The sequence below is a fragment of the Prionailurus viverrinus genome, chromosome E2 (assembly GCF_022837055.1).
Source record: "Prionailurus viverrinus isolate Anna chromosome E2, UM_Priviv_1.0, whole genome shotgun sequence".
Lineage (NCBI taxonomy): Eukaryota > Metazoa > Chordata > Mammalia > Carnivora > Felidae > Prionailurus > Prionailurus viverrinus.
In genome coordinates, this window is record NC_062575.1 from 2,357,287 (window position 1) to 2,372,169 (window position 14,883).

The window sequence follows — 14,883 nt, forward strand, 5'->3', positions numbered from 1 at the left end:
TACTCAGCAATCAAAAAGAATGAAATCTTGCCTTTGCAACTATGTGGATGGAACTGGAAGGTATTATGCTAAATGAAATTAGTCAGAGAAAGACAAAAATCATATGACATCCCTCATATAAAACAGATGAACATAAGGGAAGGGAAACAAAAATAATATAAAAACAGGGAGGAGGACAAAACAGAAGAGACTCATAAATATGTAGAACTGAGGATTACTGGAGGGGTTGTGGGAGGGGGGATGGGCTAAATGGATAAGGGACACTAAGGAATCTACTCCTGAAATCATTTTTTCACTATATGCTAACTAATTTGGATGTAAATTTTTTTTAATTTTTTTTGAACGTTTATTTATTTTTGAGACAGAGAGAGACAGAGCATGAACGGGGGAGGGGCAGAGAGAGAGGGAGACACAGAATCGGAAACAGGCTCCAGGCTCTGAGCCGTCAGCACAGAGCCCGACGCGGGGCTCGAACTCGCAGACCGCGAGATCGTGACCTGGCTGAAGTCGGACGCTTAACCGACTGAGCCACCCAGGCGCCCCTGGATGTAAATTTTAAAAATAAAAAAATTAAAAAATAAATAATAAAATAAAATAAAATAATAAAAGAGGGGAAAAATGTATATATAAAAAACAAAATCCAGGTGCTGGGCAGATGGGTAGATGGTTGTTAACAGCAGACAGGAGGCACCTTGCCTGTTTATCTTTGCCAGCCTAGGGGATGAGACAGTTAGGGGGAATAACCTCAGGGTTAACAAGACACCTTTTTGTTTGTTAACCATCTGTGCTCTGGGCTGCTTTACCTGCATCACAGCAGTCCAAAGTCCAATTCACCAATTTACCTAACCTGGCCCTATTCTCCTATGAAAGCAGCTTTCTGCTATAGTACTAAACTTGGGGTGCTTTCACCCTGAATATCTAATCTTGTTATTCCTATGTATTGGGCACCTTTGCACCAATTCTGTTTTCAGGACTTTGACTCTCCCTCTCTATTTTGGGGGGTTCAGCACCCCCTCCCTATTTGGGGGTGCCTTTTCACCCCCGCTATTCTTGGCACTTTTGTGCCTCCCTATTCTTAGAGTGCCAATCTGTTTTTCCCGAAATTGGGTGTGAGCATTTTATGACTTTGTGTTTCTTTTTGCCTTGTTAACCCATTGGCGTAGGATTCCTAATCTTCTCCCCCACACCAGGGAAGACAGATCAGGTTTGCAGCAGACCTATCCACAGGAACTCATCAGGCCAGAAAGGCAGGATATATTCAATGTGCTGAATCAGAAAAATATGCAACCAAGAATTCTTTATCCGCAAGGCTGTCATTCAAAATAGAAAGAGACATAAAAAGTTTCCCAGACAAACAAAAATTAAAGGAGTCTGTGACCACTATACCAGCCCTGCAAGAAATTTTAAGGGGGACTCTCTGAGCAACAAAGACTAGAAAGGACCAGAGAACACCACCAGAAACTCCAACTCTACAGGGAACATAATGGCAATAAATTCATATCTTTCAGTACTCACTCTAAACGTCAATGGACTCAATGCTCCAATCAAAAGACATAGGGTAATGGTATGGAAAAGAAAACAAGATCCATCTCTATGCTGTTTACAAGAGACCCACTTTAGACCTAAAGTCACCTTCGGATTGAAAGTAAGGGGATGGAGAACCATCTATCATGCTAATGGTCAACAAAAGAAAGCCGGAGTAGCCATACTTACATCAGACAATCTAGACTTTAAAATAGAGACTGTATCAAGAGACGAAGAAGGGCATTATATCATAATTAAGGGGGTCTATCCACCAAGAAGACCTAACAATTGTAAACATTTATGCGCCAAATGTGGGACACCCATATATATAAATCAATTAATCACAAACATAAAGAAACTCACTGATAGTAATACCATAATAGTAGGGGACTTCAACACCCCACTCACAGCAATGGACAGATTAGATAATCAAAAACTCAACAAGGAAACAATGGCTTTGAATGACACACTGGACCAGATGGACTTAACAGATATATTCAGAACATTTCATCCTAAAGCAGCAGAATATACACTTTTCTCCAGTGCACATGGAACGTTCTCCAGAATAGACAACATACTGGGACACAAATCAGCCCTCAGCCAGTACAAAAAGATCGAGATCATACTGTGCATATTTTCAGACCACACTATGAAACTCGAAATCAACCACAAGAAAATATTTGGAAAGGTAACAAGTACTTGGAAACTAAAGTACATCCTACTAAAGAATGAATGGGCTAACCAAGAAGTTAAAGAGGAAATTAAAAAGTTCATGGAAGCCAATGAAAATGATAACACCACAATCCAAAACCTCTGGGACGCAGGAAAAGCAGTCATAAGAGGAAAGTATATAGCAATCCAGGCCTTCCTAAATGAGGCAGAAAGGTCTCAGATACACAACCTAATCTTATACCTTAACGAGCTGGAAAAAGAAAAGCAAATAAAACCTAAAATCAGCAGAAGACAGGAAATAAAGATTAGAGCAGAAGTTAATGCCATAGAAAGCAAAAAAACAGAAGAACATTCAATGAAACCAGAAGCTGGTTTTTTGAAAGAATTAACAAAATTGATAAAACACTAGCCAGTTTGATCAAAAAGAAAAAGGAAAGGACCCAAATAAATAAAATCAAGAATGAAAGAGGAGAGATCACAACCAACACAGCAGAAATAAAAACAGTAATAAGAGAATATTATAAGCAATTATATGCCAATAAAATGGGCAATCTGGAAGAAATGGACAAATTCCTAGAAACATATAAACTACCAAAACTGAAACAGGAAGAAACAGAAAATTTGAACAGACCCATAACCAGTAAAGAAATTGAATCAGTAATCAAAAATCTCCCAAAAAACAAGACTCCAGGGCCAGAAGCTTTCCAGGGTAATTCTACCAAATATTTAAGGAAGAGTTAACACCTATTCTCTAGAAGCTGTTCCAAAAAGATAGAAATGGAAGGAAAACTTCCAAACTCTTTCTATGAAGCCAGCATTACCTTGATTCCAAAACCAGACAGAGACCCCAGTAAAAAGTAGCAGGACAGACCAATTTCCCTGATGAACATGGACACAAAAATCCTCAACAAGATACTAGCCAACTGGATCCAACAAGACATTAAAAAAATTATTCACCACGACCAAGTGGGATTTATACCTGGGATGCAGGGCTGGTTCAATATCCACAAAACAATTAACATGATTCATCACATCAATAAAAGAAAGGACAAGAACCATATGATCCTCTCAATAGATGCAGAGAAAACATTTGACAAAATACAGCATCCTTTCTTGATAAAAAAAAAAAACCCTCAAGAAAGTAGGGATAGAAGGATCATACCTCAAGATCATAAAAGCCATATATGAATGACCCAACGCTAATATCATCCTCAATGGGGAAAAACTGAGAGCTTTCCCCCAAAGGTCAGGAACAAGACAGGGATGTCCACTGTCGCCACTGTTATTCAACATAGTATTGGAAGTCTTAGCCTCTGCAATCAGACAACACAAAGAAATAAAAGGCATCCAAATCCGCCAGCAGGAGGTCAAACTTTCACCCTTCGCAGATGACATGATACTCTATATAGAAAACCCAAAAGATTCCACCAAAAACTGCTAGAAGTGATTCATGAAATCAGCAAACTTGCAGGATATAAAGTCAATGCACAGAAATCAGTTGCATTCCTACACACCAACAATGAAACAACAGAAAGAGAAATCAAGACATCGATCCCATTTACGATTGCACCAAAAACCATAAAATACCTAGGAATAAATCTAACCAAAGAGGTGAAAAATCTATACACTGAAAACTATAGAAAGCTTATGAAAGAAATTGAAGATGACACAAAAAAAAAAAATGGAAAAAGATTCCATGCTCCTGGGTAGGAAGAACAAATATTGTTAAAATGTCAATACTACCCACAGAAATCTACATATTCAATGCAATCCCTATCAAAATAACACCAGCATTCTTCACAGAGCTAGAACAAATAATCCTAAAAGTTGTATGGAACCAGAAAAGACCCTGAATAGCCAAAGCAATCTTGAAAAAGAATACCAAAGCAGGAGGCATCACAATCCCAGACTTCAAGCTATACTACAAAGCTGTAATCATCAAGACAGTATGGTACTGGTATAAGAACAGACACTCAGATCAATGGAAGAGAATAGAGAACCCAGAAATGGACCCACAAACGTATGGCCAACTCATCTTTCACAAAGCAGGAAAGAATATCCAATGGAATAAAGACAGTCTCTTCAGCAAGTGATGCTGAGAAAACTGGACAGCGACATGCAGAAGAATGAACCTGGACCACTTTCTTACACCATATACAAAAATAAACTCAAAATGGATGAAAGACCTAAATGGAAGACAGGAAGCCATCAAAATCCTTCAGGAGAAAGCAGGCAAAAACCTCTTTGACCTCAGCCACAGCAACTTCTTACTCAATGTGTCTCCAGAGTCAAGGGAAACAAACGCAAAAATGACCTACTAGGACCTCATCAAAATAAAAAGCTTCTGCACAGTGAAGGAAACAATCAGCAAAACTAAAAGGCAACCGATAGAATAGGAGAAGATATTTGCAAACGGCATATCAGATAAAGGATTAGTATTCAAAATCTATAGAGAACTTATCAAACTCAACACCCAAAAAAACAAATAATCCAGTGAAGAAACGGGCAAAAGACATGAATAGACACTTCTCCAAAGAAGACATCTAGATGGCCAACAGACAGATGAAGAAAATGCTCAACGTCACTCATCATCAGGGAAATACAAAGCAAAACCACCATGAGATACCACCTTACACCTGTCAGAATGGCTAACATTAACGACTCAGGCAACAACAGATGTTGGTGAGGATGCAGAGAAAGAGGAACACTTTTGCACTGCTGGTGGGAATGCAAGCTGGTGCAGCCACTCTGTAAAACAGTATGGAGGTTCCTCAAAAAATTAAAAATAGAACTACCCCAGGACCCAGCAATTGCCCTACTAGGCATTTATCCATGGGATACAGGTGTGCTGTTTCTAAGGGACACATGCACACCAATGTTTATAGCAGCACTATCAACAATAGCCAAGGTATGGAAAGAGCCCAAATGTCCATCGATGGATGAATGGATAAACAATATGTGGTATATATATAAAATGGAGTATTACTCGGCAATCAAAAGAATGAAATCTTGTCATTTGCAACTACATGGATGGAACTGGAGGGTATTATGCTAAGCACAATTAGAGAAAGACAAATACCATATGACTTCACTCATATAAGGACTTTAAGAAAACAAAACAGATGAACATAAGGGAAAGGAACAAAAAATAATATAAAAACAGGGAGGGGGACAAAACATAAGACAGTCTTAAAAATGGAGAACAAACTGAGGGTTACTGGAGGGGTTGTGGGAGGGGGATGGGCTAATGGGTAAGGGGAATTAAGGAATCTACTGAAATCATTGTTGCACTATATGCTAACAAATTTGGATGTAAATTTAAGAAATTTGAAAAAGTCAAATGCAGCTAAAAGTTCAGCTCCATGGCCCGCAGCAGCCACCACACAGGGCAGTGCAGACACAGAGCATTTGCACTTGTGCATGAGACCTGAGGACAGCGCGGCTTTATGGGGTCCCCTTAGAGGTCCTCGGGTAAGGAGGCTGCGTGAATTAACCCCTGCAACCCACAGAGCAGCCCTACAGGGTAGGTTTCCCTACGGGGAACCTCTCTGCAGGTGAGGAAACTCAGGCTCAGGAAATGACATTAGTCCAAAGATGCACAGCTGGGATCTGAGCCCAGGCATACCTGGTGCCAGAGACCCTGCTCCCCCCAGTTTCTGACGTGTCACCTTCTTACAGTTCCTTTTTTCCCCCTTCCTTCCCCCTCCCCCCTCCTCCTCAGCTTCACTGTCTACCTGGCCTCCTCCCCTCCCCAGCTCCTCCCCAACCCCCTTTCCGGCTCCCCTTCCTTCACCTCCTCCCCTGCCATTCTTCTCCAGCCCTCCAACTTCCGCCCCCTCGCCCCTCCTCCCTCTGACTCTACCTCCTTTCCTCTCTTCGTTCCTACAGCTGAGCTCCTACCCGGTCCTTTCCAGCTGCCCCTCTCTTCATCCTCCTTCTTCCAACCCTCCCTTCCCTCCTCTCCCGTTCCCTCTTTCTCACTCCTTTCTCTGCACCGCCCTCCTCCCCACTCCTCCCTCTCAGCCCCTCCCTGCCTACCCTCCCTTTCCCGCTCCATCTGCCCTCTTCCCGCTCTAAGTCCCACCCCTTACCTCCTCCCTCCAAGCCCCTTCCCCCCTCCCCACTCCCTCCAAGCCTCTCCTTTTTTTCCTCCCTCCTGCCCTCAGCTCTTCCCCTTCCCTTCTTCCTCTTCCTTCCCTCCCCTCCTCGTCCTCCGTTCTCCCCCACCCTCTGGAATCCTCGCCACCCACCCCCCCAACCTTCTGGAATTGGGGAGGGGGGCGTGGTCCCGCGAGGCCGGAGCTGGAGCTGCGAGGTGCGCAGGCGCAGTTCGTGTTCTCCCGAGACCCACCGAGGCCCGGCCCCAGGTTTTCATGGTGGGGTGGATCCCGCACCAGGGATCGGAGGAGGGACCCGGAAGAGGCTGCAAATCCCCCGCCTCTCCCTGCCTCAGTTTCCCCGCCCGGACAGTGGGTCCAAGGACAGCACCTGTGCGGGGGTGGTGCGCGAGCCTCCCTCCGTCTGAGCTGCTCTGGTTGCCGCTGTTGTTTAGGTAATAGTAACTGCAGCGCCGCGCCGCCGGCAGTTTCGGAGCGTGCACTTGCCGCGCCTGGGTCAGCACCCCACCGAGCGGGGTCCCCCTCCCCCGCAGCGCCGGAGCTCCTCCGAGGTGCAGACCCCGACCCCGCCCGGGAAGGCCGGCCCGGAGTCGCGGGGGGGCGGGGCCCGGGGCTTCTCGAGCTCCCGCGAGATGCTGCCGCGCAGGCCTGCGGAAAACGGAGAGATACACCTGTTATCTCCCTAAACTCCACGGGAGCCCCCGCACTAGGATCCCCCCCCCCCGTTTGCAGATGTGGAAACTGAGGCACAAAAATGAAAAGCCCCTCCCCGCCCCCTCCAGTGGTGGAAGAGTTAGTGCGATTTAATTACCACACCTACGAGGCGTTTGCCCTGCACCGCCTTACATCGACCCTATAGGGTAGGGTAGTAGGTTCCTCACCTTACAGATGAGAAAACAGGTTTATATGCCCATGTATAACAATGACATATATATTATCAGTTTACATATATCTTACATGTATACACAGTATTTAGTATGCCTGTTTACATGCCAAATACAGGTATATAAGGTATTTGGCACCATAGCACACATATATAGAGGTATCATTTGTCATATGGAGGTATATGTGGTATTTAGTGTACGACTGGACCACATATGTATATGATATTAGTATGTATAAGTCTCATATACATATCATGTATATTAGTTCATATATATCTTATGTATGTGTATATAGTATTTAGGGTGATTACATCTCATATACACACAGGGCAATATGGTATTTAGAGTATGTGTGCAGGGCGTTTAGTGGGAAGGAAGACTGGTTAAAAACGCAGGTTCTGATCACTTCTCAGCCTTTTGGCTAAGATCAAGTGTAGTATCTGTTCTTATCAGTTTAAAACGCAGGTTCTGAGACCCTGTGGCCCCAGATGACCTAAAAGACCCTGGTCTCCACTTTTGTATTTCCAGAGTTTCTTATAATTTAAAAGGACCTGTTGTTGCTGTGGAAATGGCAGTTCAGTTTGGTGATTCCTTGGTAAGTTGAACACAGAATTAGCACACGACCCAGCAGTTCCACTCAGGTATGTGTATACCTCAAAGAATTGAAAACAGGGACTCAAACCCTTGGCCGTGCATATTCACAGCACTATTACTCACAATCGCCAAAAGGCGGAATGGAAACTTCATGCTCAGTGAAAGAAGCCAGACAGGAGGGCCATGAACCATGTGATTCTGTTTACATGAAATGTCCACAGCAGGTAAATCCGTGGAGACACAAAGCAGATTGGTGGTCGCCAGGGGCTGGGGGAAGGAGGGAGTGGGGAGAGACTGCTTCGTGTGTATAAGGTCTCCTTTTGGGGGTGGAGATGTTTTGGTTCGGAAGTGGACAGCAATGATCCGGACACAGCACTGTGAATATACTAAATTGCTGCTGAATTGCACCCTTTAAATTTGGTAAAATGGTAAATTTTATGTTATGTGTATTTGACTATAATAAACCAGGGGGAGGCTTGTTGTAGACCCAATCCTATGTAGAGTCCTGGGATAAAGGCTAATAAAAGGAATCCCCCCCCCCAGTTTGGGGGTGGGGGGGATGTTCTATATACATATGGTAATAATAAAATAGGGGCACCTGGCTGGTTCAGTCAGTAGAATATGCAACTCTTGGTCTCAGGGATGTGAGTTCAAGGCCACATTGGGCATGGAGCTTACTTAAAAAAAAATTAAAACATTTCCATACTCTTACCATATGGCACATGCTTTTTTACTCACTTGTTGAAATCTCATAATGACCCTGTGTGATGGGCACCTTATCCTCATTTTCCAGAAGAGGAAACTGAGGCACGTGGAGGGTAAGTTACTTGCCCAAAGACACACAGCAGGTAAGTGGCAGTGCTGGGAGTTGAACCCAGGTTTCAGGCTCCTGTGGCCTCACAGCTCACCAGCCCAGGGTGACATCTGTCAGAGAAGAGCTGTGAACAAGGTCTGGGTCGGCACAAAGGAAAGAGGCTCTGCTTGTCTCCAGAGCCCTGTGAGCTGGGTCCAGGATGGTGGGGGTGCCAGGCAGGGTGGTCCTGGGTCTGATCCTGCCTCGGAGAGATGTCTCCACTGTCCACCTCCCCAGCCACACTGGGGGTGTCTGGGTAGTGGGAGCCCATGTGGGGTGGCTGCTGTGTCTCTGTTTCTGTGGATGAGAAGGAACGGGGTGTGCAGCCCGCTTGGGATTCTCTCTCTACTCGCTCACTTTCTCTCAAATAAACATTAAAAAAAAATACTGGGGTGCCTGGGTGGCTCAGTCGGTTGAGCGTCCAACTTCTGCCCAGGTCATGATCTCGCGATTTGTGAGTTCAAGCCCCGTGTCAGGCTCTGTGCTGACAGCTCAGAGCCTGGAGCCTGCTTCGGATTCTGTGTCTCCCTCTCTGCCCCTCCCTGGCACGCACTCTCTCTCAACAATAAACACTAAAAAAAATTTAAAAAAATTTTAACCATCTAGGCCTTCACAGAAAGTTTGCCAACACTTGGCCATCAGCCAACTGTAATCTGCGAGAATTAGACTCTTTTTCACCACGATGTGCCGAGGTCTCCACTTGGTCTCACGGTCTTTGGTGGCTCTCTCTGGGTGGGCTCCTCCACATCAGGTGGCGGGATGCTGAGATGGGATGGCTCCATTCTTTCAGCTCTAGGCCTCCCTGTGGGCCAGACCGGCCACTGTCCTTGGTGCTGAACCCCGCCAGCTGTCTGTGTACCCGGCACTTCAAGAAGGGAATGGATGTGATTCTCTGTTCAGTGGCTGCTTGTTTGCAGCAGGATCTGGGGACTCTCCTGCAAGGAAAGTTTGCTGGATGGGAGCTTTGTGTGGCTCCCTCTATTCACTGTATTAGTTTACACTGGCAGCAATGGAAATCTATTTTCCCCCGGTTCCAGAAGCTGGAAATCTGAGATCGAGGTGTCTGCAGGGTTGGTTCCTCCTGAGGCTCCTCTCCTTGGCTTGCAGACGGCAGACCCCTTGCTGCTTCTTCACGTTACTCCGATGTGCCTATGTGAGCCCCTGCTGTCTCTGTCTCCTTATAAGGACACCAGCCATTGGATTAGGATAATGATCCCGCTAAGGCCCTATCTCCAAACACAGTCACATTTTGAAATTACCAGGCATTAGTATTCCAACATAGAAATTTGGGGGGAACCTGTGCAATCTGTGACATCCCCAAAAGGTAGAAATTTGACCTCTGATAACTGTGGCTGATGTCTATGTGGTATTGGCAAGCTGGGCACTCACCTTGGGCTCACTCTCCTTTCTTCCTTCCTTCCTTCATGGTGTGCAGTTGGTCTGGGGACACAGCAATCCTGTCGGAGACCACCTTTCCCACTTGCATCCAGGAGGGGACAGGGACCACCCCTCACCTGTGGATAGCGAGGAGAGGGATGTGTTCACACTGCCACTTCCCCTTCCCCGATCCATCCCCTGGGTGCTGTACCCCACGTGTCTCCAGGCATGGCGGTGCAAGATAGTGGAGGGAGCCACCAAGAAGCAGAGCCTCCTTGTAATTGGCTGGGAGGAATAACGTCCCAGGCCTTTGGGGCTTCTGGCTGCATTTAGTCCACGCTGACCCGGGTCTGCGACCCCACCCATTGCCTCCACCCTCCGTGGGCGGTCAGGCACCGTTCCTGCTTAACGGACAAGGAGGCCCCAAGGAAGCTCACTGATCACCACCTAGTAAGTGTCGGGACCAGCAACTTAACCCAGGATCTGCTGACCCCAGAGCTGACTCGATCACCCTGCAACACCACACAGGCTACAGGCCAGGGGTCTGGTCTGCTTCTTCCCCACCCCCAGATGTAGCTTGTGTGGTCTGTCCCGTTCTGGTCCAAATAGCATTTCTTAAGTATGGAAACTGGGTGCCATTTAGAAAACAAACATTGCAAATAAAAAGTCTGTCTTTTCGGCTCCCAGGTCCCAATACTCCCAAAGTATTAGTGCTTTGAGCCTCAGTTTCCGCCCCTGGAAAACTGGGATAAGAACAGTACTCTAGATATGAATTATTTATTTATTAATAAATATTTTATTATTGATAATAGAGCACTATTATGTTTATTTACTATTTATTGTTGACAATAATAGAGCACAATCATCATTAATAAAATAATAGAATTTTATTAAGGTTGTGGATGACGTAGGTATTGGATAACCATGTGCTTAACTCAAAAGGCTTCATGGTCACAAGAATTCCATCCAGCGTGGTAGGGTTGGCGGAGAGAGTAGCAGTTAGTCTGCGATTTGAGAGAGGATTGTTCTTCTCCCGTACTTCCAAAACTTCCAAGAGATTCCCGGCTTTGCCTGGGAAGGCTCGCCGCCACCCCCCCCCCCCCCACACACACACTGGGTTTCTGCAGAATGAGCCTCCTTCTAGCCCATCTCTGAGGTGGTGACTTGGGGCCCAGTCTCCTGGTCTGACCATTCCCAGGCCAGGAATCTGGGGCGGTGAGGGGCAGTCGGCTCATCCAGCAGACCCCTTCCTCAGATTCCGGGACACGTGTGCTGGGTTCCTGAGGTTCTGACAGGGTTCCCAACAGCAGGGCAGTGTCTAGGCACATGAGGGCAGAGGGGCCACCCCCACTCTGGCCTGATTGTCCTAGGGCTGCAGCTTGGCCAGAGGCCAGCAGGGAGCCCTGTCCAGTCACCATGGTGAGGCTGAGTGACCGTGGCTTTTATTTCCTGATGCTTTGACATCTTGGGGCCTTGATGACGCTGGAGAGACTGCCCCCTCCCAGACCTAGCTAATTCCTAGAGACAGGAAACGACTCATCCGTAAATATGCTTTCCAAACACCAATCAACCCATCCAGAGCCCCCACCCCAGGAAGCTTCTCCATCAGGCTCTCACGTTCCAGCCGCCATCGGCCTGCCCTCCTTCCCCAGGGCAGGTACCAGACAGTTCTGCAGCACCCACGTGCCCCGCAGCCATGACGTGATTCAAACCAGGAGATCCTAAACCTGCTCACCCTGCCTCCCCCCTTCCTTCCTGTGGGACTAAGGGACACAAGCCACATCCAGGTCTCCAGGAGCCACGTCAGGTCTGGAATGGAATGGGCTGGGGCCTGAGAAGACTAACTCGCTTATCCACAGTCCAGCTGGCTAGCGTTTATTGCGTGCCATCCCTGACTCATTCATACGGCAAACATTTATGGAGTGCCCACTGTGTACCAGGCACTGTTATAAGTCCTGGGGAAACAACAGTGAGCAAAACAGATGAAGTCAAAGCTCTGCCCTCATTCCTGAAGACAGATGACTAATAAAATCAGTACTCAGACAGACTGTGGTCTGTGCAATGGAGGAGCACGAGGCCACGGACGGAGCTACGATTTCAAAGAGGGAAGTCAATAAGGTGATGTTTCAGCAGGGACCTCGTGTCATCAGGCTCCTCCAGAAAAACAAGCCCTATCTTATTATACATGTATATCATATTATATATACACGTATATCATATTATATATACACATGTATATCATATTATATATATAAACGCATATCATATATACACACGTATATCATATATACACATGTATATCATATTATATATATGTATATCATATTATATATACACGTTTAATATTATATATACATGTATATCGTATGATATATATCTTTATCATGTATTTTATTATATATCACATATATCCTATCATACCTCATTGTATATGTATCTTATATATACTTCTAAAAGTATCTTATTTTAGGGGAGCCTGGGTGGCTCAGTCAGTTAAGCTTACGACTTCGGCTCAGGTCATGATCTCACAGTTCATCAGTTCGAGCCCCACATTGGGCTCTGTGCTGAAAACTCGGAGCCTGGAGCCTGCTTCAGATTCTGTCTCCCTCTCTTTCTGCCCTCCCCCACTCTCTCTCTCTCAAAAATTAAAAAAAATTTAAAAATAATCTTATAACTATTATACATATATTACAAAAAATATATAATGTACATTATATAGTATATAGTTATAGTAATTATAGTATAATTATATAATTATATATTATATGTATATTACATGTGTGTAATATTTAAGTATAAATTTATATATTAAATATGAGTATAAAAACATCCACTTCTCCTGGGTACCAGATGAGTGGGGATTTGCCTAACACCAAAACAATGTGTCCTACAATTTGACTCAACTGTCTACCCGGAGGCAACATCAGATCCCACAGGTTAAGGGCTCGGCCCACAAGACAGCCCCCCGCCCCACGGTTTCAGATGCCATTCACAAGTCCAGACTGTCACCTGCCCTTCTGACTGGGTGACTCAGTCAGTTCAGCATCTGACTCTTGATTTCCACTCGGGTCACGATCTCATGGTGGATGGGTTCGAGATCCATCAGCACAGAGCCTGTTTGGGATTCTCTCTGTCCCTCCCCTGCATGCTCGCTCGCTCTCTCTCTCTCTCTCTCTCTCTCAAAATAAATAAATAAACTTAAAAAAAAAGTTCCACATCCCTATCCTTGGGTTTGGTTAATGTGTTAGAGGGGCTCACGGAACTCAGGAGCATTTCACTCACTAGGTTACGGGTTTATGCTAAAAGGATGTGATACAGGACGCAGATGAAAAGCCACATGAAGACGTACACAGGGCGGGGTCTGGGAGGGTCCTGTGGAGTTGGGGTGTCACCTCCTGGTATGTGGATGTGGCCACCGACCTGGCAGCTCTGTGAATGCCGTGTTTTGGGACTTTATGGAGGCTTCCTCACGTAGGCATGGTCAATCATTAACTTCATTTCCAGCCCTCTCCCCTCACTAGAGAATGGGTTGGGGGAGGGGTGGTGCTGAAAATCCCAACCTTCTTTAAAAAAAATTTTTTTAACGTTTATTTCCGAGACAGAGAGATAGAGCATGAGTGGGGGAGGGGCAGAGAGAGAGGGAGACACAGAATCCAAGGCAGGCTCCAGGCTCTGGGCGGTCAGCACAGAGCCCGACGTGGGGCTCGAACTCACAAACCGTGAGATCATGACCAGAGCCGAAGTCGGTCGCTCAACTGACTGAGCCACCCAGACACCCCTGAAAATCCCAACCTTCTAATCGTGGCCTGGTCTTTCCATGACCAGCCCTCCAGGGGCCCACCCAGAGTCACCGCATTAGAACAGGAGACACTGCTATCACCCAGGAGATTCGAATCGATTTAGGGGCTCTGTGCCAGGAACCAGGGGCAGAGACAAATATATACAAAATGTTTCTACTATCTCTCCAGGGGGCACAAACCATTCAGTCTACAGCACTGTTTTCCGTCATGTATTTTACGAATGAGGAAAATGAGGCACAGAGAGGTTAAGAAACTTGCCCAAAGTCACACAGCAAGGTCAGAGTCTGGGTCTGAACCCAGGCAGGCAGCCTGGCTTCGGAGCCTCTGTCCCTGTTGGCTCCAGTCTTCTGCCCCCTTCCTTCATTCGTGGAGTGAGGGCCTCGTGTCTCGCTGCAGGGGTGGCAGTGACAGCAGGTACTTGCTACATTATGGAGTCCCACCTGCCAGGTGCCGTTCTAAATTTTTACAGGTATTAACTCATTTTCACTGACTCAGGAAATTTGTGTAAAATGATACAAAAAATACTACTTGTCTTCCTGTTGGGGGTCGGTGAGGGCCGCAGGAGTGGGGGTCCTGCCTGAGACAGCCCCACGCCCAGCCCCTCACGCCCAGGCAGTGTGATCTCACTGCAGCCTCTGAGCGTCTGGGCCTCGGCGCCCCCATCTGCCGCCCAGACAGCGTGGGGAGGACACCAGCGTGGTGTCGGGCCCGGGGTGCGTGCTAAGCGCTCCATAAACACTAGCCGTCATATCGTGTCCCCTCGCCCCTCACGCAAAAACGGTGTTGAACTTCCCATCCGTCTTCTGGGCCCTTCACGGGGAGTCTTCACCTGTCTGCCTAAACCTCTCCTGAGCAGCCTGGCTGGCCACCCGGTCTGGGCCGGCCTCAGCCCCGGCTGGCTCTCCTGCTCTGCACTCCTCTGCTCCTCTACCTCACCCCTGCTGCCCCGTGGCTCTTGAATGTAAGCTCCACCACGCACGAGCCTTATCCGGGCTCAGCGTGGCCCCCGTCCCACGCCCAGGGGACATAGAATGAGTGCCCACCGGGGCCTGACAGCCCCC

At 46.7% G+C, this 14,883-nt stretch overlaps 1 protein-coding gene and 1 pseudogene across 1 annotated transcript in view; one reads left to right on the plus strand and one right to left on the minus strand.

Annotated features, from left to right (window-relative positions):
* SMIM17 (small integral membrane protein 17) overlaps nucleotides 1–6,712 on the minus strand; it is a 36,560-nt gene extending 29,848 nt beyond the window's left edge. The window contains exon 1 of the mRNA XM_047834533.1: nucleotides 6,685–6,712. The gene's annotated coding sequence lies outside the window, so the exon portion shown is untranslated. The remainder of the gene's footprint in view (nucleotides 1–6,684) is intronic.
* Nucleotides 6,713–7,599: 887 nt separating this feature from the next.
* Nucleotides 7,600–7,754, plus strand: LOC125153843 (uncharacterized; annotated as a pseudogene).
* Nucleotides 7,755–14,883: the final 7,129 nt, after the last annotated feature.